Source organism: Sorex araneus, chromosome 9, assembly GCF_027595985.1.
Source record: "Sorex araneus isolate mSorAra2 chromosome 9, mSorAra2.pri, whole genome shotgun sequence".
NCBI lineage: Eukaryota > Metazoa > Chordata > Mammalia > Eulipotyphla > Soricidae > Sorex > Sorex araneus.
In genome coordinates this window covers 30503305-30525323 of record NC_073310.1, presented here as the reverse complement: position 1 = coordinate 30525323, position 22019 = coordinate 30503305, and positions in this window count along the sequence as shown.

Genomic DNA, 22019 nt, shown 5'->3' with positions numbered 1-22019 from the left:
ACATTCAGTGTTGAACATTCCAACACGAATCCCACCACCAGAGTGACCTTCCCCTAACCATCGTCCCCTTTTCCCAATTACTACTGAAGACTGCTCCCATAGAAAGCTCAACATTTATTTTATATTGTTTGTTATTATAAAAATATTTCAGTATATCAGTTAAAGATACTTTTTGAAAATTATTATATCTCACCTTGGGGTCCTTACGTAATTGTCTGAGGCTTTACTAAATTTGTTGCTAGTTAAGCCTTCGATGTTATTGTTTTTGTTTATTGGGCTTAGCTACCTTCTACATTCCTTTCCCATCAAATTTGGTGCATTTCTGCAGAGCTGTCAGTATTAGTGGAAGTTGAGATGCTGTCATGCTGCATAAGTGCTTGAGCGCTCAAGGAACTTCAGGATCTGTAGAACTGGGCCCGTGAGGTTACATGGCTATGGGATGTGGGTATGACTATTGGGGCTTCCAGAAGTGAGGTGGGGTGGGCACTCCCAAGGGTGCCCCAGAATATTCATTCAGAAGACCAGCAAACCCATGAATTTTTGTGACTTGGCTCGCATCTCTTCTGAGATTTAGTGGTAGATCTGTTCATTCTCACTTCGGAATTTTGTTTTTCGGTCTATCTTACAAAATTTTTCTGTTTCCTTTTCTATGTAATGGGAGTAGTCATGGGAGGAAACCAGTGGTCTCATGATTCAAAAGGTCTGCATCCCTTCTCAGTCTTTATTCTGGCGTCTTCTTTTCTAAAACAACTAGTCAGATGCTCTGTTAAGATTACAAAAGTTTCCTTTTAAGAGTGTTGAAAAATTTTGAAAATTTTAAAGAAAAAAAATTTTATCTTTAATCAAAACACACAGAGAGAATTACTCTTAGCATAATGGCTTATATTCTTCTGTTATCTCTCCTCTCATAGTAGTCACACTATGAATTAATTGATTATTTGTATTTTTACATTTAATATAATATCGCTATTTTTCATGTCAGGAAGGATTCTTCTGAAGCAACTTTAATTTTTAGTGCCAACAAATCTGATCATCATATACATTAAAAATGTTTTATTATCATTTGGGCAAGGTGGTTATCCTAGTGCCAAAATATGTGGTATTTACAAAGTTGATTGCACTTCTCTGCTACCAAAGTGCTCATAACCTTCTACCACCATGTCACCATTAATCTGATTATCCCCCCACCTATTCCCCCAGAGTTTGGTAACCAGTATTGTATCAAGGTCAAAGGTTTATTATTGTTTGATATTGTGTTTTTCCTTGTTTTGTCTCATTGCTTTTCACAGATTGGAGTGATGATCTGATATTTGCCCTCCCTCTCACTCGCTTTGCTCAACATAATATCCTCCAGTTCCATATATGTTGCAAAAAATCATTTCTTAAAGCTGAATTATATGTGGAGTACTTCTGAAGCATTCCAGTCACTTGTATCACTTGTCATCCCGTTGCTTATCGATTTGCTCAAGCAGGCGCCAGTATAACATTTCCATTTGTCCTTGTCACACGCTAGTGTAGCCCAATGGCGTCTGCTCACTCCAGGAACATGAAAAGCCTCAAACCATTCATTCAGGATCTTGAGTTTATATATTCTTTGGGGGGCTGGGGCACACCTGGCAGTACTCAGGAATTCCTCTTGGCTTTGTTATCATGGATCACTACTGGGGTTTCAGGGAACCATAAGGGGGTGTCAGTGATAGAACTCCAGTTGGCTATATGCAAGGCAAGTGCCCAAACTACAGTACTATTTCTCCAGTCTTTGAGTTTAGATATTCTTTAATATTTTCTCTAATCCTAAAATTGTGTGACCATGTGCACAAAAATTAATGTGCAATTACCTCTGTACTGCCTGTGTCTAATTAGCATATGTCAAGAAAATAGGTAGCTATGATTCCTGGAATAGCATGTTGAAAACTGGGTCTCCCAAGAAGAAGAGATAAATTGGCTAGCAGAAGAAACTTTTGAGAGTTAGAAGAAGTCAAAATATTCTTTATCAAATATAAAGCAAGAAGGAAATTAATCATATCAGATATAAAGCAAGAAGTAAAATTATAAATTAGTTTTTAAATATTTTAAAATGTAAATGAAGAGTTGTGCCTCAGAATTAATGTGTAGAAAGTGACCATTTGTTAAAAATGAAAGTTTTCAGCCTGAGTATTATTGCTCTGATGGGCCAAATTATTTTTTATTTTTTGTATTATTTCTTCTAGTTTTATTTAAAATATTTGGCACATATCACTGAATAAGTAGGGAATACAGTATAATGGTTATACTTTATTATAAAATGATAAATGCAAAAAGTTCAATTCATGTACATTATCTTATTGACAACGAGAAAAAAGAATAATTTATTGTGATAAGAAACTTTAGGATATATTTTTTAAATTTTTCATGCAGGTCACACTGCAGGGTTAATTACATTCATCATACTCAACATCACATCCTCAGTACTGTAAATTTATACCTGTAGTCCCTTTGGACCTTTGACAATTCTTTAGTGTAAGGGGTGTGCTATTCATTAAGGGTGCCAATACCAACCCTTCCTGCAATTCACCAGATGCCAGTAGTATCCTCGCTCCAGACTGATCACCCAAAATGTCTCCATGTGTCTTTGGAGAAAAATCCTTTTCCTTTTGAAAACTACTGCTCTAAACTTTGTATTCTTTGAAAAAAAGGAAAATAGGCATTGAGGAAGGGACAATTTGGAAATAAAATTTTGTAAAAAAAAAAAAAAGTTAAAATAAAAATAATACAAAAGATTTTATTTTATTTTTTTTACTTTTTTAAAAAAATTTTTAATTGACTATTTATAAGATAGACCATTACAAAGCTGCTCATAATTGTGTTTCAGTCATACAATGATCCAGCACCCATCCCACCACCAGTGTACTTTTCCCACCACCAATGTCCCCTGTTTCCTTCCCACCATCCATCCCCCAACACCCCATTCTCCACCCCCAGCCTCCCTCTATGGAAGGCACTTTCCTTCTTGCTCCCTCTCTCCTTTTCCTTTTGTGCATTATGGTTTGTAATACAGGTGTTAAGAGGTGATGGTGTTTGTTCCGGGCATTCAGTATTTGTACTGGGATGGTAAGGCTGGCTTAGCTTTTTATGGTTTTTTTTTTTATTAATTTTTTTCTCCTCCTCCTCATTCTGCTTTTCCTTGACTGTATTTTTTTTTAATTAATTAGTGAGTCACCATGAGGGTATAGTAACAGATTTACACATTTTCATACTTGTGTTTCCCTCATACAATGTTCGAGCACCCCTTCCTCTACCAGTGTCCATTCTCCACCACCAGTGAACGCAGTATCCCTCCCACCTCCCAATCTCATCCCCGAGCCCCCCGCCTCCCTTTCCTCACCTCTGTGGCAGGGCATTCCCTTTTGTTCTCTCTCTCTCCTTTTGGGTTGTTGTGGTCCCCAATAGGGGTATTAAGTGGCCATCGTGTTCAATCTATAGTCTACTTTCAGCAGGCATCTCCCCTCCCGAGCGGGTCCTCCAACCATTCCCCAGCTTCCAAGCCATGGAGTCAACCTCCTGGTACTTATTTCTACTATTCTTGGGTATTAGTCTCCTACTCTGTTATTTTATATTCCACAGATGAGTGCAATCCTTCTATGTCTGTCTCTCTCTTTCTGACTCATTTCACTTAGCATGATACTTTCCATGTTGATCCACTTATATCCAAAATTCATGACTTCATCTTTTCTAACAGCTGCATAGTATTCCATTGTATAGATGTACCAAAGTTTCTCTAACCAGTCATCTGTTTTTGGGCACTTGGATTTTTTCCAGGTTCTGGCTATTGTAAACAGTGCTGCAATGAACACATACATGCAAATGTCATTTTGACTATACTTTTTTGCTTCTCCAGGATATATTCCCAGAAGTGGCATTGCTGGGTCGAATGGGAGCTCAATTTCTAATTTTTTGAGAAGCGTCCATATTGTTTTCCAGAAGGGTTGAACAAGTCGGCATTCCCACCAATAGTGTAGAAGGATCCCTTTCTCCCCACATCCCCTCCAACAGTGGTTGCTTTTGTTCTTTTGGATGTGTGCCATTCTCTATGGTATGAGGTGGTATCTCAGAGTTGTTTTGATCTGCATCTCCCTGATGATTAGTGATGCAGAGCATTTTTTCATGTGCCTTTTGGCCATTCATATGTTTTCTTTGGAAAAGTTTCTGTTCATTTCTTAGCCCCATTTTCTGATTGGATTGGATGTTTTCTTCTTGTAGAGTTCAACCAGTGCTTTATATACCCTTGATATCAACCCCTTATCATATGGGTATTGGGTAAATATCCTTTCCCATTCTGTAGATTGTCTTTGTATTCTGATCACTGTATCTTTTGCCATGTAGAAGCTTCTTAGTTTAATATAGTCCCATTTGTTTATCTCTGTTTCCATTTGGTTGATCAGTTGCGTATCATCTTTGAAGATACCTGTAGCTTCAATATCATGGAGGGTTTTGCCAACTTTGTCTTCAATGTACCTTATGGATTGTGGTCTGATGTTGAGGTCTTTAATCCATTTTGGTCTGACTTTTGTGCATGGTGTCAGGTCGAGATCTAAGCCCATTCTTAATACAACAGATTTTAAATTGATGTAAGTCCATTTGTTTATCAGAACAAACAGCATGTGATTAATTCTAACAAATTTAGGTTATCTTTGAACACAGAAGATATGTATCTAAAGTAATCTAAAATTTTGTGTTAATATTTGATACTTTAAACTAATTTAAATAAAGGTTGCATGTTAGGCAGGATTAAAACAGTAGCATAAAAGCTATAGAAGTATTTCCTATAGAAAGGTATTTAGTAGAGCACTTTAGGTTCTTAAAATATGTAGAAATACTGAAGTAAATGTAGGAAAAAAGAGTATTGAATTCTTGGTTATAGCAAAACAAGATTTGGTCACTTCTGGATGAGAAATCTGAAGAAAGCCACTTCCAATATCTTATCTTAGTAGATGGCTCCAGAAGACATAATCAATCAAGCATCTTAGCTCATATATCTAAGATATAGTTGTGTGTGGAAATCAGCATATCTGTTTCTTCTGATAGACAAAAGAAATATATGCTACTTCCCTTCTGATTCCTAAGGTTTGTGTAAATCCATTTCATGGGTAAACCATATTTCAGAACCCTGCTGACTGGAAGTTAGGAGGGTACAATTAAATTCTTGGCATCCAGTCCACGGAGCTGATGAGAAGCTGAAATGAATGTTTGCCAGCTGCTGGCAAACACTGCCTGACACAGTATTCTTTTTCAAGTGTTCTCTTAAGTTAGATTGCATAAGCTGTGTTTTATGGTAAATTCTGCCCCTTCTTGGGCCAAGGAGTCTTTCCAAATTTCCCTCTGTTCTCATACTGTTTAAGCTTATAAACTCAAGCAGTTCAAAGAAATTACCTGGATAAAAGAACAATAATGAAGAAATTCTCTACTGATGACTAATTGTGCACAGATTAGACTCTTAATTGAAGCCTTTTTGAGATAGTTTCGAGCATGTAGGTGAAGGAACAGACAAAAATAACGATTTTTTTCTTTTTTTAAAACTTCAAAAACTAATTAATAATCTGAAACTTATTATCATCATTTGAACATGTGAACACTTTCTTTTGATTTATTCAAGATAGAAAAGTTTAATGTAGGAGGCATTTTCTTAGCATTTCCAAAAAAAAAAAATTTAACAAAATTATCTCTTGCCAAAGTTCCATTAGTAGCTGTTATTTATGAAAGAACACATTCTTGGCATTTATTAAATTATTATCATATTATTGGTGACTGGTTGTGTTCTTTTTTTTTCTGGCTATAAAGTAACCAATAAGGAGACTGTAGGAAAAAAATTACAGGCAGCATTGAGATTAAATACGAAGAGAATTCACATTAAAAAGTTGTTCAAGTTTTGATTTATGAGTCCAAAGAGCTTGTTTAATTAGCTCAAGAAGAGTATAAAGTTCAAGAGTCTCAGAACAAATGTTTATTCTACCTTGACACCTGCAGAGATAACATAATATTTAAAAAATATTGTTTGGGACCACACCCATCTGTGCTCAGGGCTTACTCCTGACTCGGCACTCAGGGAATAGTCCTGGTGAGCCTTAGGGGACCATATATGGTACCGGGGATCAAACTCAGGTCAGCTTCATGCAAGAAAAGTGCCTACCTGCTGTACTATCACTTAGACTAATAATATAATATTTTAAAGAATTACTTAGGGACATTTGCCTTGCACGCGGCTGACCCGGGTTTGATTCCCAGCATCCCGTATGGTCCCCCAAGCACTGCTAGGAGTAATTCCTGAGTGCATGAGCCAGGAGTAACCCCTGTGCATCGCTGGGTGTGACCCAAAAAGCCAAAAAAAAAAAAAAGAATCTTGTATAGCTGAGCCAAAGGTGGTTTGTGGGTGTGGCTTCCACATACCTAACTTTTTGCCATTTGATTTCTTGGTAAACTTGGCTCCAAGTTGTTGTGGTCCAGCCGAAGGCACAGTGGCAATTTTGAGATATCAGGAAGCCTGAAGGCACCATCAGGCTGTTGATGCACTCGCCCTGTAGGTACAGGTTGACCTGCTGGCAACTCCATATCACTTTGAGTTCAGAATTTTTAATGGGGTAGTACAACTGGAGTTAAATTTTTAACTAGGTGGTGGCTTTGGGGTGTGGGATGACTGAAGTGGGGCTTCCAGAAGTATAGGGAAGTGGGGAGAGGTAGTCCGTCCCAATTTCAAGAAAGCCTGAAAATTTCAGTCACAAAACCCGTGAACCTGAAATTCTGGCAGGTTAATTTTAGAGCAAGTGGTCCAGTGTTCTTTTTAAAAGATGAACTGTTAAAAAAAAAAAGCTGAGCTGTTTTCATTCTTTATAGTTTTGTAGTTATCTTGTCTATATTTACAAAAAGCTTAAATTATGTTAGAGATTTCACTGTATATCAATTTGAGAAAAATTAACATCTTTGACATATTGTTTTCCAATCAATCCACCAAAACTGGAAACTCTCTCCAATTACTTAGTTTTTACTTCATAAACATTTTATTTCTAGCATTTGTGCATATTGTGCTAGATTTGGATAATTTTTTGTTTTAGGGCCACAGCTATTGTTGCCAGAGGCTATTCTTGCCCGTTGCCTTGGAGCTTCTTTAATGCTCAGGTAACCATGTAGTTTTGAGAACAGAACTTGAACCTCCTGCATGAAAAGCAGGTGCTCTGTTCCTTTGAGTTGCTTTTGCAGTCTCCAAATATTTTATTTTTATACACCTTAAAATTGCAGCTATAATTTGGTGTTTAAAAACTTGCTGCTAGTATAGAGTGTTAACTTATTTTTGTATTTATCTTACCATTTTTATGAATTTTCATATTACTGAGAGATTTTTTAAAAAATAGATTTCTTGAAATTTTAACATGTGAACAAACCTATGCAAGTAGGAAGAGGTTCACTTATTATGAGCTGATTTATTTCCCTAATCTTATTTATATACGTTTTGTTTCCTACTTTACTGGATAGATCATTTAGCGTTATATTGAATTTAAGTGTTGGAGCTAATTCTTGCCCTTATTCTCTTCTTCATTGGGAGCAGCATCTTTTTCATCAAGTATAGGTAGTAATTATAGGTTTTTCATATAACCTTTTTAATCAAGTTAAGTCAATCATGTAACTTTTGTTTTTTGAGAGTTTTACTATAAGTGGATTTTATATATTAATTTATATATTTAAATAGTATTATTTATATTGTTTATATAATATGATACATTAGCTTACTTAATCTTAAGATAGTGAACAGTCTTACATCTTTGGAATGAGACCTACTTGACTATAAAGTGCATAATACTTATATGTTTATAAGTTATATTTGGTAATCTTCTGTGCCTATAGTCATTCACTATGTTTATGTGTAATTTAATTTCTTTTTGTTCTGTCTTTGATTTTTTCTTTAATCAGGGTAATACATTGCTATGACACTGGCAACAGTCTGGACTGGTCAACCTGGGGAGATTCAGTGGCATAATTTTTTTTTTTTTTGGAATTAGCCATGCAGCTGGACTGTTTTTCTGCTGGAAAATGATGGGTGTGGGAGTGAACTGCTGGGCTTTCCAGTGATGGGAGTGGGGTTTGGGTGGGGGAATCTTGCCACACTCATTTTGAGAAAGTTCCAGAGTTTTCAGCCTGGACTTGTCTAGCTCTGAATTTCATAGTACTATTACCCAAGTAGAACCACAGCAAATCTGATAAGAAAGCGATGTAGAAGACCATCATCAAACGCAAGGAGCAAAAACAATGATATGGAAGATGCAACGGGCACCAACCAGCCCAGTCACTCAGATAATGACTTTAGGAAGACAACTGGAGATATAATAACAATGATCACAAATTCACTTTTATTGATCTATTTTTTTATAATCCCATTTGCCTTTGTGTTGCAACAAGTAATATGAAGCAAATTTGTGCCTGCTAAGAGGCAGTATTGGGGGTGGCTGGGTGGGAAAATGGGGACTTGGTGGAGGGAAGATCACACTGGTGATGGAACATTGGGTTGAAATATTGAATATAATATATAAAGCATCAGAACACTGAACTACCGAAACAACTGTGTTGTGAACAATTTTGTAAATAATGTGTTATAAGAATTTTTATAAAACTTCAAGAAACAATAAGCCAGTAAATCAAAGAAGCCAGAAACAAATCAATACACAAAAACTTGTCACATTCTTATATGCAAACAACTAGAAAAGAAAGAGACAGGAGTGTCTACTCCGCTCAAAATAATGTCTGTAAACACTAACTACATAGAAATCAACTCACATTAACAAAGATGTCAGACACCTATCGATAAAAATTGTGAGTCTTATGAAACAAATAGAAGATCTTGGGAAATGGAAAAATATTTCATGTTCATGGATTAGAAGAATCAACACTGTCAAAATGACCATCCTACCTAAATTATTATATACATTGAACACAATCCCTTAAAATTTTGATGACTTTCTATACAACACCTCCTGACATAGAGGACATGCCCCAAGCAACCTACTGGGGAAGTGGGACCTGGGGCCTAAAATCGAGATCCTGGGGGGCTGCAGAGATGCTGCGCTGGTCTGGTGGACAGCTCTGTCAGGCGGGACAGGGCTCTAGACTTGATTTTAAAAATCTTTAACTCCATTGAGTATTGTCAAAGACTTTCTCTGTACCTGTTAATAAGATCATATACCTTTTTTAAAAAATTTATTTTATTTTTTAATTAGTGAATCACCATGAGGGTACAGATACAGATTCACACATTTTCGAGCTTGTTATTCCATCATACAATGTTTGCAAACACATCCCTCCACCAGTGCCCATTCTCCACCACCAATAAACCCAGTATCCCTCCCATCCCCCAATCCCATCTCCCCCCCCACACACACCCTGCCTCTGTGGCAGGGCATTCCAATTTGTTCTCTCTCTCCTTTTGGGTGTTGTGGTTTGCAATAGGGGTATTGAGTGGCCATCATGTTCAGTCTCTAGTCTCCTTTAAGCACGAATCTCCCTTCCTGCGCGGGATCTCCAACCACATTTTACTTGGTGTTCCCTTCTCTATCTGAGCTGCCTTTTTCCCCAGCATGTGAGACCATGGCTTCCACGCCATGGACCCAACCTTCTGGTACTTATTTCTACTATTCTTGGATATTAGTCTCCTACTCTGTTATTTTATATTCCACAGATGAGTGCAATCTTTCTATGTCTGTCTCTCTCTTTCTGACTTATTTCACTTAGCATGATACTTTCTATGTTGATCCACTTATATGCAAAGTTCATACCTTTTTTTTTAAATATACCATCACAATTGATTTGTGGCTATTGAACCATATTGCATCCCTGGAATAAATATCACTTGATTATGATATGTGCTCCTTTTAATGCATATTGAATTTGGTTTTTCTAAGATTTTGTTGAGGATCTTTGGATCTACATTCATCAGAGAAATTGGTCCTCCATTTTTCATATTCTATGATGTTTTATCTTCTTTTGGCTTCAGGGTAATGTCCTTGTTAGAAACTGAGAGGATTTCTGTTTCTTCAAGCTTTTGGGAGAGACTGAGAGAAAAATAAATATAGATTGTCTTTGAAGGTTTGGTGGAACTTATTAAAATTGTTGGTACCTGGGATTTTGTTTCAAGTGACATATTTTACTACTGTTTTATTATTTGCTTTTAATTAGTCTTTTGAGATTTATTTCCTTGATTAAAGTTTTGGAAGTTAGGGGCTCTAAATATTATCAATCTATATTATTATTATTATTATATTAGTGAATTACCGTGAGACAAAGTTACAGACTTACAGGTTTTCATGCTTACATTTCAGTCATACAATGATCCATACCCATCCCTCCACCAGTGCCCATTTTCCACCACCAATGGTCCCAGCATCCCTCCCACCCCCCCACCCCCCACTGTCCCCTTCACCTGACCCTGCCTCCGTGGCAGGGCGTTCCCATTTGCTAGCTCTCTCTTATCTATCTGTATTAAATTCTCCAATTCAGTCTCAAAATGTTTCTAAAAGTGAATTCTTATAATTCCTTGTATTTCTGTTCTATAAGTTGCAAATTCTTGTGACTTTGGATCACTTTTATTAGTGTTTTCTCACTTTTAGTGTGCATAAGTCTTATTAAGGGTTTCTCAATCTTTATTCTTTCAGAGATCTAGCTCTTGGTTACATTGACATTTTGCAGTCTTTAAATCACTATTTAATTTATTTCCTTTTTTAAATCATTAATTTTAAGTGCTCAGATCTTTATTCCATTATAAAATACATATATTTGGGTTATGTCGACACTGGTAGATCTCTAGAGGCACCAACACTGTGGCCAAGGACCCAGCACAAGAATCTGCCTTCCCTAGCACTCTCCTTGGGTGACTGGATGCAGCTCAAGTTTAAAGCTGTGAGAGATCTGGTGTTGATGGGGAAAATGCAGTTCACAGAAACTTACATGGAATTGGAGGGCACCATACTGGTTTAAATAAACAAGAGGTAGAAAGACAAATACAGGATTGTCTAATTTGTCTGTAGTATGTAGAGAAACAAATAAAGAGTAAGGACAATATCAGTCTATAATGAACCTTGGATATTGAAATATAGAACTGTGAATTTAGGTTTGGGAGGTGGGGGTGAGGGAATGAACATGTTGACTGGAAATAACAGGGGCTGGAGTGAAGGGATGGTGGTAAGGAAGATTTTAAAAGTATATACCCATACCATAATTGTCAATCAAAAAAAGAATGGGGAATAGATGGAAGCCAAGAAAGTCCAGAGATGACACAGGGTGAGGAGTAGAAGATCATGAAAACTTTGGTATGGTGGTATGCAGTAACTTTGTATGTCAATACCATAATCTTGAGCACATGGTGATCTTATTACCTAAACTATAATAAAAATTCAAACAACAACAAAAAACTTTACTGTGAAGCTGGGCCTAACCAGAGGGGAGGGGAATCTATCTGTCCCATTCTGAAAAGACCAGATATGTGCCTGCTGATGGGGCAGGATTAGGGAGTGGGTGGGAAATTGGGGACATTGTTCGGGGGAAGGTCACACTAGTGTTGGGATTGGTGTTGGAGTATTGTATGCCCAAAACACTGTATCATGAACAACTTTGTAAATCATGCTGTTATAGTATAAAAATTAGCTTCACTGAGAAAAATAGCTTACAATAGAAATGTAGAAAAATAAACATATATGTGGAGATGCTATGATAATATTTACCTAAATTTATATTTGAGAGTTTGAGAGTAGGTCAGTGGTAGAGTCCTATACTTGAATCGCCACCCAATAAACATTTATTTATGAGATAGTTAAAATGTTTATTGATATTTTATGTTTATGATAATGGAATGAAAAATCTGAAATAATGCTGGGAGATTACTTCATTCATCTCTCAAATTAGGAAGACAAATAGAAGAATCTTAACGAAAATTAGAAAATTGCAACCCAATTGCTCCCATGCTCACAGCTGATCCCCACAGGCTCAGACGAGCCTCATCCATAAAAACGAATCTGCTGAAAGGCTCAGAGGTGTGGATTTTGTGACTGAAATCTTCAGTCCTTCATGGAATTGAGAATGAATGGCCGCCCCCTCCGCCATTTGCCTATCTTTCTGGGAATCTGGTGGTCACACCCACTGCCTCCTGTGCCACACAAGCTCATTAGCGACCATGATCCAGAGACTCACAAATAAATCTTGGAAGAGAATCACAAGCTGAAGAGATGGCTCCAGACCCCAAAATTATCTCCAGTTATATCACCCTATTTAAAATTTTAGAATTCTTGGATCAGGCGGTTGCATTTGTGGCCACACAATATCTCATATCTACTCCACTAATGTGCCAAGAGCAGCACACCACATTTGGTGGGGTATAAGGTAGAAGGCAACTGATCTTGATAAAAAAATATATATTAGCACACAAGGCTTAATATATAACAACATGTTAGTAATCTCTTATATAAGGGCTTAATGGCTACAGGGTTAGACACAACAATCTTTACACATTTTCCTCTAAGGAAACTTTTTTGGATAACTTTTAATGGATTATTATTCATGACAAGCAATGCAAAATAAATTATTTGGGACCTGCCTTTGGGGCTGGCTTGGGAGGTTGTGGGAAAATTGGAAGTAATGGTGGTGGGAAGGTATAATGGTGGTGGGATTAGTGTTGAAATATTGAATGTAATAAATTTTTATGAAAGACTTTATAAAAAATTTAGAAAGTAATAAATGCTAAATAACAATAAAAAGAAAGAAAATTAGAAAATTCTGCCTGGATCCCAAGGTGAGTTGATGTTTTAGGAGTCCTGTCTCTTAATCTGAAATTCCTTATATTATTCCAGTTTTCTTTAATGATAGTATATAGTAATTAGAAGGAATATATTAGGGTTTTTACATCTACATGGATAGTTTTTAGGGGTCCTTTTCCTAAATGCCAAACCCATTCCCTCTAAATTAAAATAAAAATGTTCTGTGGATGGCGGTATGTTAGGGGAATAGATAGCTATGTGATGAACATACAGATCCTTGCCTCTTAAGCTATTTTTAGAGTCAACTCAAAGAGAGACTCTTAATTAGATAGAGTGAAGTCCAAACCCCAAGAAATTATGATAGGGAAAGAAAAAAAAAAACACTGAAAGAACAAGAAGCCCCTGTCAGTGAAAGGTTGCTCTCAAGAAGGCTGAGGAAGAGGACTGTCTAAATCAAAGCCTGATGGAGGTTGAGCTGTGCAGTTTCTGGAAGAACAGTGTCTGAATTCTAGCTCTCTTCCATGTTTATCTTAGGCAATGGTCATTTTCAAAACTTTGAGGGGTTACAATAGACATGGCACTTTCTCTGCACATGGCCAACCCAGTTTAACTGGCCACTACTTATGGACCCTTGAGCACTGTAAGAAGTGATTCTTTAGCACAGACTCAGATGACCTGAGCAACATTGGGTGTGGTCCAAACACCCAGTCCCCCCAAATGACATTTTTTCAAAAATTTGATTTCCTCCCTTGTAAAATTTTCTAATAATAATAGACATAAAATCCTTATCAAAGTATGGCACTTTCTGAGACTCATTTCTTAAATTTTTAGATTGCAAAATATGTACACATGTGCAGGCATATACACACATTAAATGCAAATATATATGTATATTCTGTACACCAACGTGTTTAGGGATTCAGTGATGTCAAGCTTCCTTCAGTAGAAACTTCATTTAGTCAGAGGTCTGTACCTGATCCACTGGAAATTTTGATTTTGAGTATTTGCAGCCCAACCGGCTGCTGAACTCACAGCAGATGACTAGCAATTATTGATGCCAGGCCACAGAAGACAATTGATGTCTTCTCTTTTCCCTTTCACATAACTGTCTTTGCCACCTAGAGGACAATACTCAAGTTTGAACTTCCACACTGCCTCTTGAACACTCTAGGAGGATGTAATGTTTCTCTGCATTTTCCAGCCATCTAGAAGTCCACCCTCACCAGTATTCTTGAGAAATTATAGCATTTCTGAATCTGCAGTTTTCTATTAGTCCCCCTGGCTGGGAAGCAGGGCAGTTCATTTTATCATAGTTAACATTTCTTTTTTGAAAACAGCTTTATTTTAGCTGCAGTAGGAAAGGCACTTTCGCTGCAGGTGGCAGCAGACCATTCCCCAGCTCACTAACCTGAGGCCTGTATTTCCCTTCTGAGCACAGGTACCAGAAAGGGGAGTAGAAAGGAAGGTTAACTTGAGGTTCTGTTTCTTGGAACTCTGAATAACAGAGCACTGTAGCACTGTCCTCCCGATGTTCATTGATTTACTCCAGCGGGCACCAGTAACATCTTCATTGTGAGACTTGTTACTGTTTTTGGCATATGGAATACACCACGGGTAGCTTGCCAGGCTCTGCTGTGCGGGCGGGATATTTTCGATAGCTTGCCGGGCTCTCGGAGAGGGATGGAGGAATTGAACCTGGGTTGGCCGCGTGCAAGGCAAACGCCAAGAAATAAAATTATAGAAAACATAAAACTTTGGGCTAAAAGAAAGTACAGTGGGGAGGGTGCTTGCCTTGCACACAGCCCAGCTAAGGTCGATTCCTGCATCCCATAGGGTCCCCCAAGTACCTCCAGGAGTGATCCCTGAGAGCAGAGCCAGGAGTCAGCCCTGAGCACAGCCAGGTGTGACCCCAAACCAAAACCAACCAACCACAAAAAAACACCATAAAACCACGCAAATTTAAAAAACAATAAACAAACAGCGTGTGATGGGAATAGCCTCTTGGCACACGTCACTCACTCCACAAACATGGGGAATAGGCGCCCCAGAGGAACCTGCTGACTCGGGATTCGGGAGGAAGCCAAAGCCCCACTGCAGGGCCTTGGGGTGGCCGGGCTAACCGGAGAAAAGCAGACACAGCACCAGAGACTCAAACCCCCCACGACAGTTGAAGATGACTAGGTGGAGAAGCCTCCTTCGGGGCTTGGTCTTCATTCAAACCCTTGAAGAGGAGGGAGCAGTTGTGTTTGGGAAATACAAATGATTTCTTCATTAAAAAAAAAAAAAGGTTAGGGCCGAAGAGATAGTACAGTGGGTAGGGTGCTTACTTGGCACCCGGCTGGCCCAGGAATTCGGCTCCACTGCCGACTACTTAAAAAAAAGGCTCATAAATATCTGTTTTGGAGTATCTAGTCTTTTGTGTCAGTCTCTGCATAAGCCGACATGCTAGTTTGGGTTTGTTGTTGGTGCTGGGGCCACAGCTGAGTCACTTGGTCTGTGCTCAGGGATCACTCCTGGTGGGACTGGGGGCAAGGGGACCACATAGTGCAAGGCAAGCGTCCAGCCCGCTGTCCTGCTGCTGGAAGACACTCCAGGCCTCCCAGACGCAGCCAGGCCACCAGCAGAGCCCAAGTCCTCTGCACGTGACAGGAGGTATGGGTCGGAATCTGCTCTTTGAAAAAGCCGTCCCGAGAGTCACCTGGAGGTGAAGTTCGAGAAACACAGGAGCCACAGTGTAGCGGGAGGGGGTTGGCCTTGGAAAACGGACTACTTCTAAGATAAATATCTCCAGCAAAGGTATACATGAGCCATATTTACTTACACTATTTGGAGGATTATTCTGTGAATTACAAACCCACCCAGATTCTTCAAAGGGCAAAAAGACAGACCTGCCCATATCTTCACATGAGTTTGTCCACAGAGGACATTCTTGCATCGGCTTTGGACACAGCGAGTGTGTAATTTAACTTTTATCAATGAGTTTTTCCTCAGTGTACTTTTTCCTCAATGAGTTTCTGACGTTGAGGGAGCCTGGGAAACCACACGGAGCAAATCTTTGTCCTAGGAAGAAAGCAGTCAGTGAGTGAATTCAGTTAGGTCTTGATTGAACCTTAAGCTTTGTCCTTTCCCAGATTTGTATTTAAAGAGGCAGTTATTAGAGAGAGCATGCAATTTGCTGTTTTTGCTGTTTGGGGGCTACACCAGCAGTGCTCAGGGCTTACTCCTGACTCTGCACTCAGGAACCACTCCTGGCGGGCTCTGGGGATCGTGTGAAATGTCAGGGTTTGAACCTGGATGGGTCACATGAAAGAGAAGAGCACGACCAGTTGTACTATTGGCTTTGTCCCCAAGAGTGAACATATAATTGTACAAAGGATGGCGTTTCTGACCACAGTGAGGAAGGTGAGTAGCAGGCCTAGAAGTAACTCCCCTCCTCTCTTTGGTTACTTCGGTTACATCTGGTCATGTTCACTTTCAGAGATACAGGTTGTGTTCAGTGCAACTCTCCTTCCCCTCAGTTTAAGAAACTGTTTTTAGAAAACCAGACTCCGGAAATGCCCTGTAGGTGTCACGGTTGAGCTCATTTTCTTCTGTTTTTCTTTCTAAAAGGCCAGGTGTTCGGGAGAGATAGTACAGGGATTAAGGAATATGTCTTGCATGGGATTGGCTTCGGTTCAATCCCTGGCCCTTCAAGGAGTCGGGGATAATTCCCAGCACGTCAGGAGTTATCCCCGAGCATAGAGCCTGTAGTAAGCCCTGAATGCTGCCAGATCTGTCCCTAACCCCCTTCCAAACAATACATGGGTCTGGAGCAATAGCACAGTGGGTAGGGCATTTGCCTTGCACGTGGCCTACCTGGGTTCGATTCCCAGCATCCCATATGGTCCCCTGAGCACTGCCAGGAGTAATTCCTGAGTGCAGAGCCAGGAGTAACACCTGTGCATTGCCGGGTGTGACCCAAAAAGCAAAACAAAAAAAAACCAAAAAACAAACCCCCCAAAACCCCAACACAACAAAGAGTTAAAATTCAAGGTTCCAGTCCTGTGAACTTTCCAGCCTCTTCCCCTCTAAATCCCATTGGACTTACTCTGGGTTGATTTCCAAGGCTGTTCTCTCTGTGGGAAACTGCTCTTTGCTTTTCCTCTGAGTAACTCTGAATTGTCCTTCAGGATAGGGCTCAAAGTTTAGTCCACAAATCAGCTTCTGATGTCAGACTGTGTTACTGGTTTGTGACAAGATGGTTTCATCAGTACCTAAAATGGCTGCATCACTTAGCTTGCTATTTATACTCGGTTCAGTTCTTTCTCTTTCTTAACAAGACTTCTCTGATGATGGAGGCAGTGTCTAATTAATTTTCTGCCACCAGCTCCTTTTATGGACACAGACCACCTCTTTGAATAGACCTACTTTACTCTGGGATTGATACCCCCATATCTGGGAAACCTTCCACAATTCTCCCACACCACCTCATCTTGCTCTCCACCCACCATTGTCAAAGCACCCCACAAACTGTGTTGCAGTCATCTGTTTTGCCTAAGTCACTAAAAGTGCGTTTTTCATATTTGGGACTTTATACACATTAGTTGCTAAGGAAGTATCTGTTGAATGTATAAACAAATGCCTTAGTATTTTGAAATGCGTATTATTTTTGCACAATTTACAATGGACAATGTGCTTAAATCAACACTTTTGGGACGTGGGGCTCCCCTGCAGCACTTAGAAGACCCCAAGGCCCAGGTGATTCTTTACCAACTAAGCCAGCAACTCAGTGTGAGGCCTGAGAATGTGATGCTGCTAAGACTCTGAGGTTGGGGGTTACCTAGGACACTTCCCTGTGCCCTGAGTGCCTCCGGGGCAGCACCCAGTGATGCTCAGAGGACTATTAGGTGCTGAGGATGAACTGGGTCAGCTTTATTCAAAGCATGTGCTTTTACCCCTGTGCTATCTCTTGAGCTGCAAATCTTCAATTTTGGCAGTTCTGAATATGCCCTCCCTTCGATTTTTTTTCTTAACTAGGACTTCATAGAGTCGATTTACTCCTTCAAATGAATTTGTTGTTTCAACAAATAACACATAGTAATTAGAAACTGACTAACCTGTGCTCACGTTCATATAAACCACTCCCTTTCTACCTTCATCGTAAACTGTAAATATGGTTGAATATGAGGTTCATAATATTTAAACTAACAGTTAAGTTCTTGGCTCCCCTCTCTGTCTGCAATCTGAAATCTTGGCATTTTGGTCAGGCCTCTCACACTCGGGGACTCACTCATTTTGAACAAAATATGCATTTTGAATAGGTTCAGTTAGGATATGAAGAAGCCATAGACTCATTAAAAATGAAAGCTTGAGGGGCTGGAGTGAAGGGCATTTGCCTTGCATGCGGCCGACCTGAGTTCAATCCCCAGCATCCCATATGGTCCCCCAAGCACCTCCAGGAGTAATTCCTGAGTACAGAGCCAGGAATAACCCCTGAGCATCGCTGGGTGTGACCCAAAAAGTAAAAAAAAAGAAAAAAGAAAAAAAAAGAAAGCTTGAATTTTGTTGGAGACTCATCCAGCGGTGCTCATAAACTATTCCTATTTCTCTGCTCTGGTGAATTCCTAGCAAAAGTCAGGATAAAACTGGGGCAAGCTTTAAGCAATGCAAGTGCCTTAGTCCCTGTACAATTTCTCCAGCTCCTGGTTTGTTACTCTAATGACTAGTTTAACATAATTTTCCCCCTCTATTTAGGATAGCCTGCCAGTTACAAAGGTATATAAATTTTTTCCCTTTCACTTAAAATCTGAAAAAAAATTTTTTTCTCCCTATCCACAATGAAGTGGTGGTATTAAATTTTAGTTAGTAGATTGTCCATCAAATTCCTGAACTTCTCTACTGCTGACACAAATCTATGAGCTCATTTCTCTCTCCATCATGTGTCTATTCATTTCATTCAGATACTAAAGGTATGTATGTGTCTGTGTGAATCATTTATGTAAATGGTCCAGGTGCTGCTATAAACTTTTAAATAGTAAGCTCTCCATAATCCTAACTCTGATTTACATCTGAGATGAAAATAACCAGAAGAAACCCTGAGATGATAACCTAGAGCTGCCTGGGTGGTATTTGGCTCCTAGTTATATGAGTAATTCAGTCTCCTTAATATTCTATCTCTTGTTCCTGGGAGGAAATTAGCTTTCTTTTGGAATCAGCATTTCAGATAGAAGGTTCCAGATTAAAGGCAAAAATATTACGTAGCTGTCAGCAGTCTTTGAATCCTTGGCACAATGGGTTTTCATTAGCAACAATTAAACAAATCCTACATTTACGAGGTGCTTTAAAAATCTATAAAGTACTTTTGTTTTCATCATCTCTTTTGATCTTTCATAATAACACACACCTTGACCTTATTTTCAGTAGAGAGTTTGAGACTAAGAATTTGGATATTTTGCCCTATCTCAAAAAACATCAAAAGGCAATTCAGGGAGGACTCGATGCCATGTCTTTTGATTCCACTTCTGACATTTACTGCATGTCTTTAGCCTGCAGATACTTCTGTGAGTTGTGGGGGCACAAACACAATATCCACAGTAGAGTTTTACCACCCAGTATGCAAGCCTTTTGGATTGATGACCAGAAACCAATCTACATGAAGGAGGGACTACACCCTACTCTGCGGGAAATTCCAGAACACACACCAATTTTCCCCAGTGCCTTAGTCTGGGGTAGGTCTGAGTGCATACAACAACTATGGCCTAGTCCTTGGCAGCACCACTGGTGAGGCCTTCCTTTTCCTCCTACACCAACGATAATAAAATATGATAACAGTTTCTTCCAACAGTCCTTTGCCTCTGGGGTACTCGATGAGTTTACTAGTTTGGGTATAGAGGAAGGACAGAGATACAGTTGCCCTGAAGTAAATCTTTCATTTACAAACAATACCTATTATACTTTCCTATGGACCTCAGTACCAATGGTTGAAATCTTAGAATTTGGTGAACAGATCTTGTGATCTTGGAACTTGATACACATTGGTTGGCTGGCCCCCGAAGAAATGGCAACAAGTCCTATCAGCTTGCGGGTTACTATCTGCCATATTCATATGTGGATATAGCAAAATCAATAATAAAAGAACAAGATCCAGAGCTCAGGACAAAGACCAACCACGGTGTGCACCAACTTTGTCAGTTGAAGGCGATCATTTCACTGGCACCATATTACAATCTGAAAAATATTCCATTTTTTACATAATGAAAACAATTGACTGGAAAAAAAGTCTCCTGAAAATTTTATTGGCTCTCACCAAATTTGCCTGTGAAGGTTTCTGTGAAAAGAAAACATCCTTACAATTAACATCAGAAAATTGCTTTTCATGGTGCTGCTTGCCCAAACTAAGCTGATTTGTTTTGGAACATCTGAAGGCTGAATGTTTAATAGGGTGTTTACTGAAAAAGGGATTAAAGGGAGAAAAAAAAAAACCCTTCATTCTCCCATTATGTTCATATTACTTGCACCCTTTTTACTTGCACCTAGGATGATTTTTAATTGAATTTTAGGTGGAAGTTAGATCAATGCCCTCCCACTCTAATTTTTTTTTTTTTAAAAAAGGGCCATTTGTGGTAAAAATAGAGCACTCCTCTGTTGTTCTTTAGGCTTCAGGACTCGAAAAGGAGTTCACAATTCAGGAACAGATACAAAATCTAGATAAATGAAAAGAAAGTGAAACAGAGAAATAAAGAGAAATACAAAGAGAAATGAGGGCCCTAAAGCATGAAGTAATTCTCTGAGCATAGGAAGCTGCCTGTTTCAGCTTAAAGGAGCATACTATTGGCTCCTGAGCAGCTAAAACCAAGGCTGGCCCCCAATGAATGGCAACAAGTCCTACCAACCTGTGGGTTACTAACTGCCATATTCATTTGTGGATATAGCATAATAAATAATAAAAGAAGAAGATCCAGAGCTCAGTGCAAGGACCAACCAGGGAGTAGCATGCAACTGTAAAAAGAGTGGGTATATCTGTATGTTCTGTTCGTGAAGGAGTTACTTTCTGAAGAGACATGTGGTCCTGTGATCCTGCAAAACCTAATTAGACACTTCTTTTTGCCTAGCATTTTTCATAATGTGGTTCATTTTATAACCAAAATACATGTTTTTCTTTTATTTAAGAATTTTTTAAGTTTTGGGGCCACATCCATGGGGTGGGGCGGGAGGGAAACTGGGGGTATTGGGGCAGGATATGTACACTGGCGAAGGGATGGGTGTTGAAATATTGTATGACTGAAACTCAATCATAAACAGTTTTGTAACTGTATATCTCAAAGTGATTCAATAACAAAATAAAAAAATTTTTAAATAAAATAAAGACAAGCACTTTAAGAAAAGGAGTATCTTCTGGGGCTGGAGTGATAGCACAGTGGGTAGGGCATTTGCCTTGCATGCAGCTGGCCTGGGTTCAATTCCCAGCATTCCATATGGTCCCCTGAGCACAGCCAGGGGTAATTCCTGAGTGCAGAGCCAGGAGTGACCCCTGAGCATCACTGAGTGTGACCCAAAAAGCAAAACAAAAAAAAAAGAAAGAAAAAAGAAAAGGAGTATCTTCAAAGTACCACATAATTCTAGGATCCAGGTTTTAGACAACTTGTTTTCTCTTTTTTAAATTGAATTACATTTTTTAATTCAATGTTTTCAATTGAATCACAGTTCCAACATATGTCCCTTCACCAGTGTACATTTTCAATCAGCAATGTCTCCAGTTTCCTCTCACCATAAAGGGACCCCCCCCCACCCTCTCTCTCCTTTCTCTCTCTCTCCTTTTGGGCATTATGATTTGCTGTATGAATACTGAAAGGTCTACATGGTTTGAAATAAAGATACTAAAAGGTACTGAAAAATTCTGAAACACAATTTCAACACTCAGTTCTTGTTCAGAGTGATCATTTCTAACTATTATTATCATACTGGCGCCTTCTCTATCCTATCTGCCGTTCAACACTCACACATTTGTAACAAGCTTCCAACAATTGCCCTCCTGGCCCCTGTTTTCCCTGGCCATGGATATTAGTCTCATACTGTTTATTTTTTTTATATCCTACAAATGAGTCACTGTCACTGTCATTCCGTTGCTCATCGATTTGCTCGAGGGGGCACCAGTAACGTCTTCATTGTGAGACTTGTTACTACTTTTGGTGTGGAAGTCGATGTGGAGGTCTCGTTCTGTTCAGCAGGGAAAACCCTTCGTAGGGCGCAGCCGAAAGAACAGACGCAGAGCCCGGA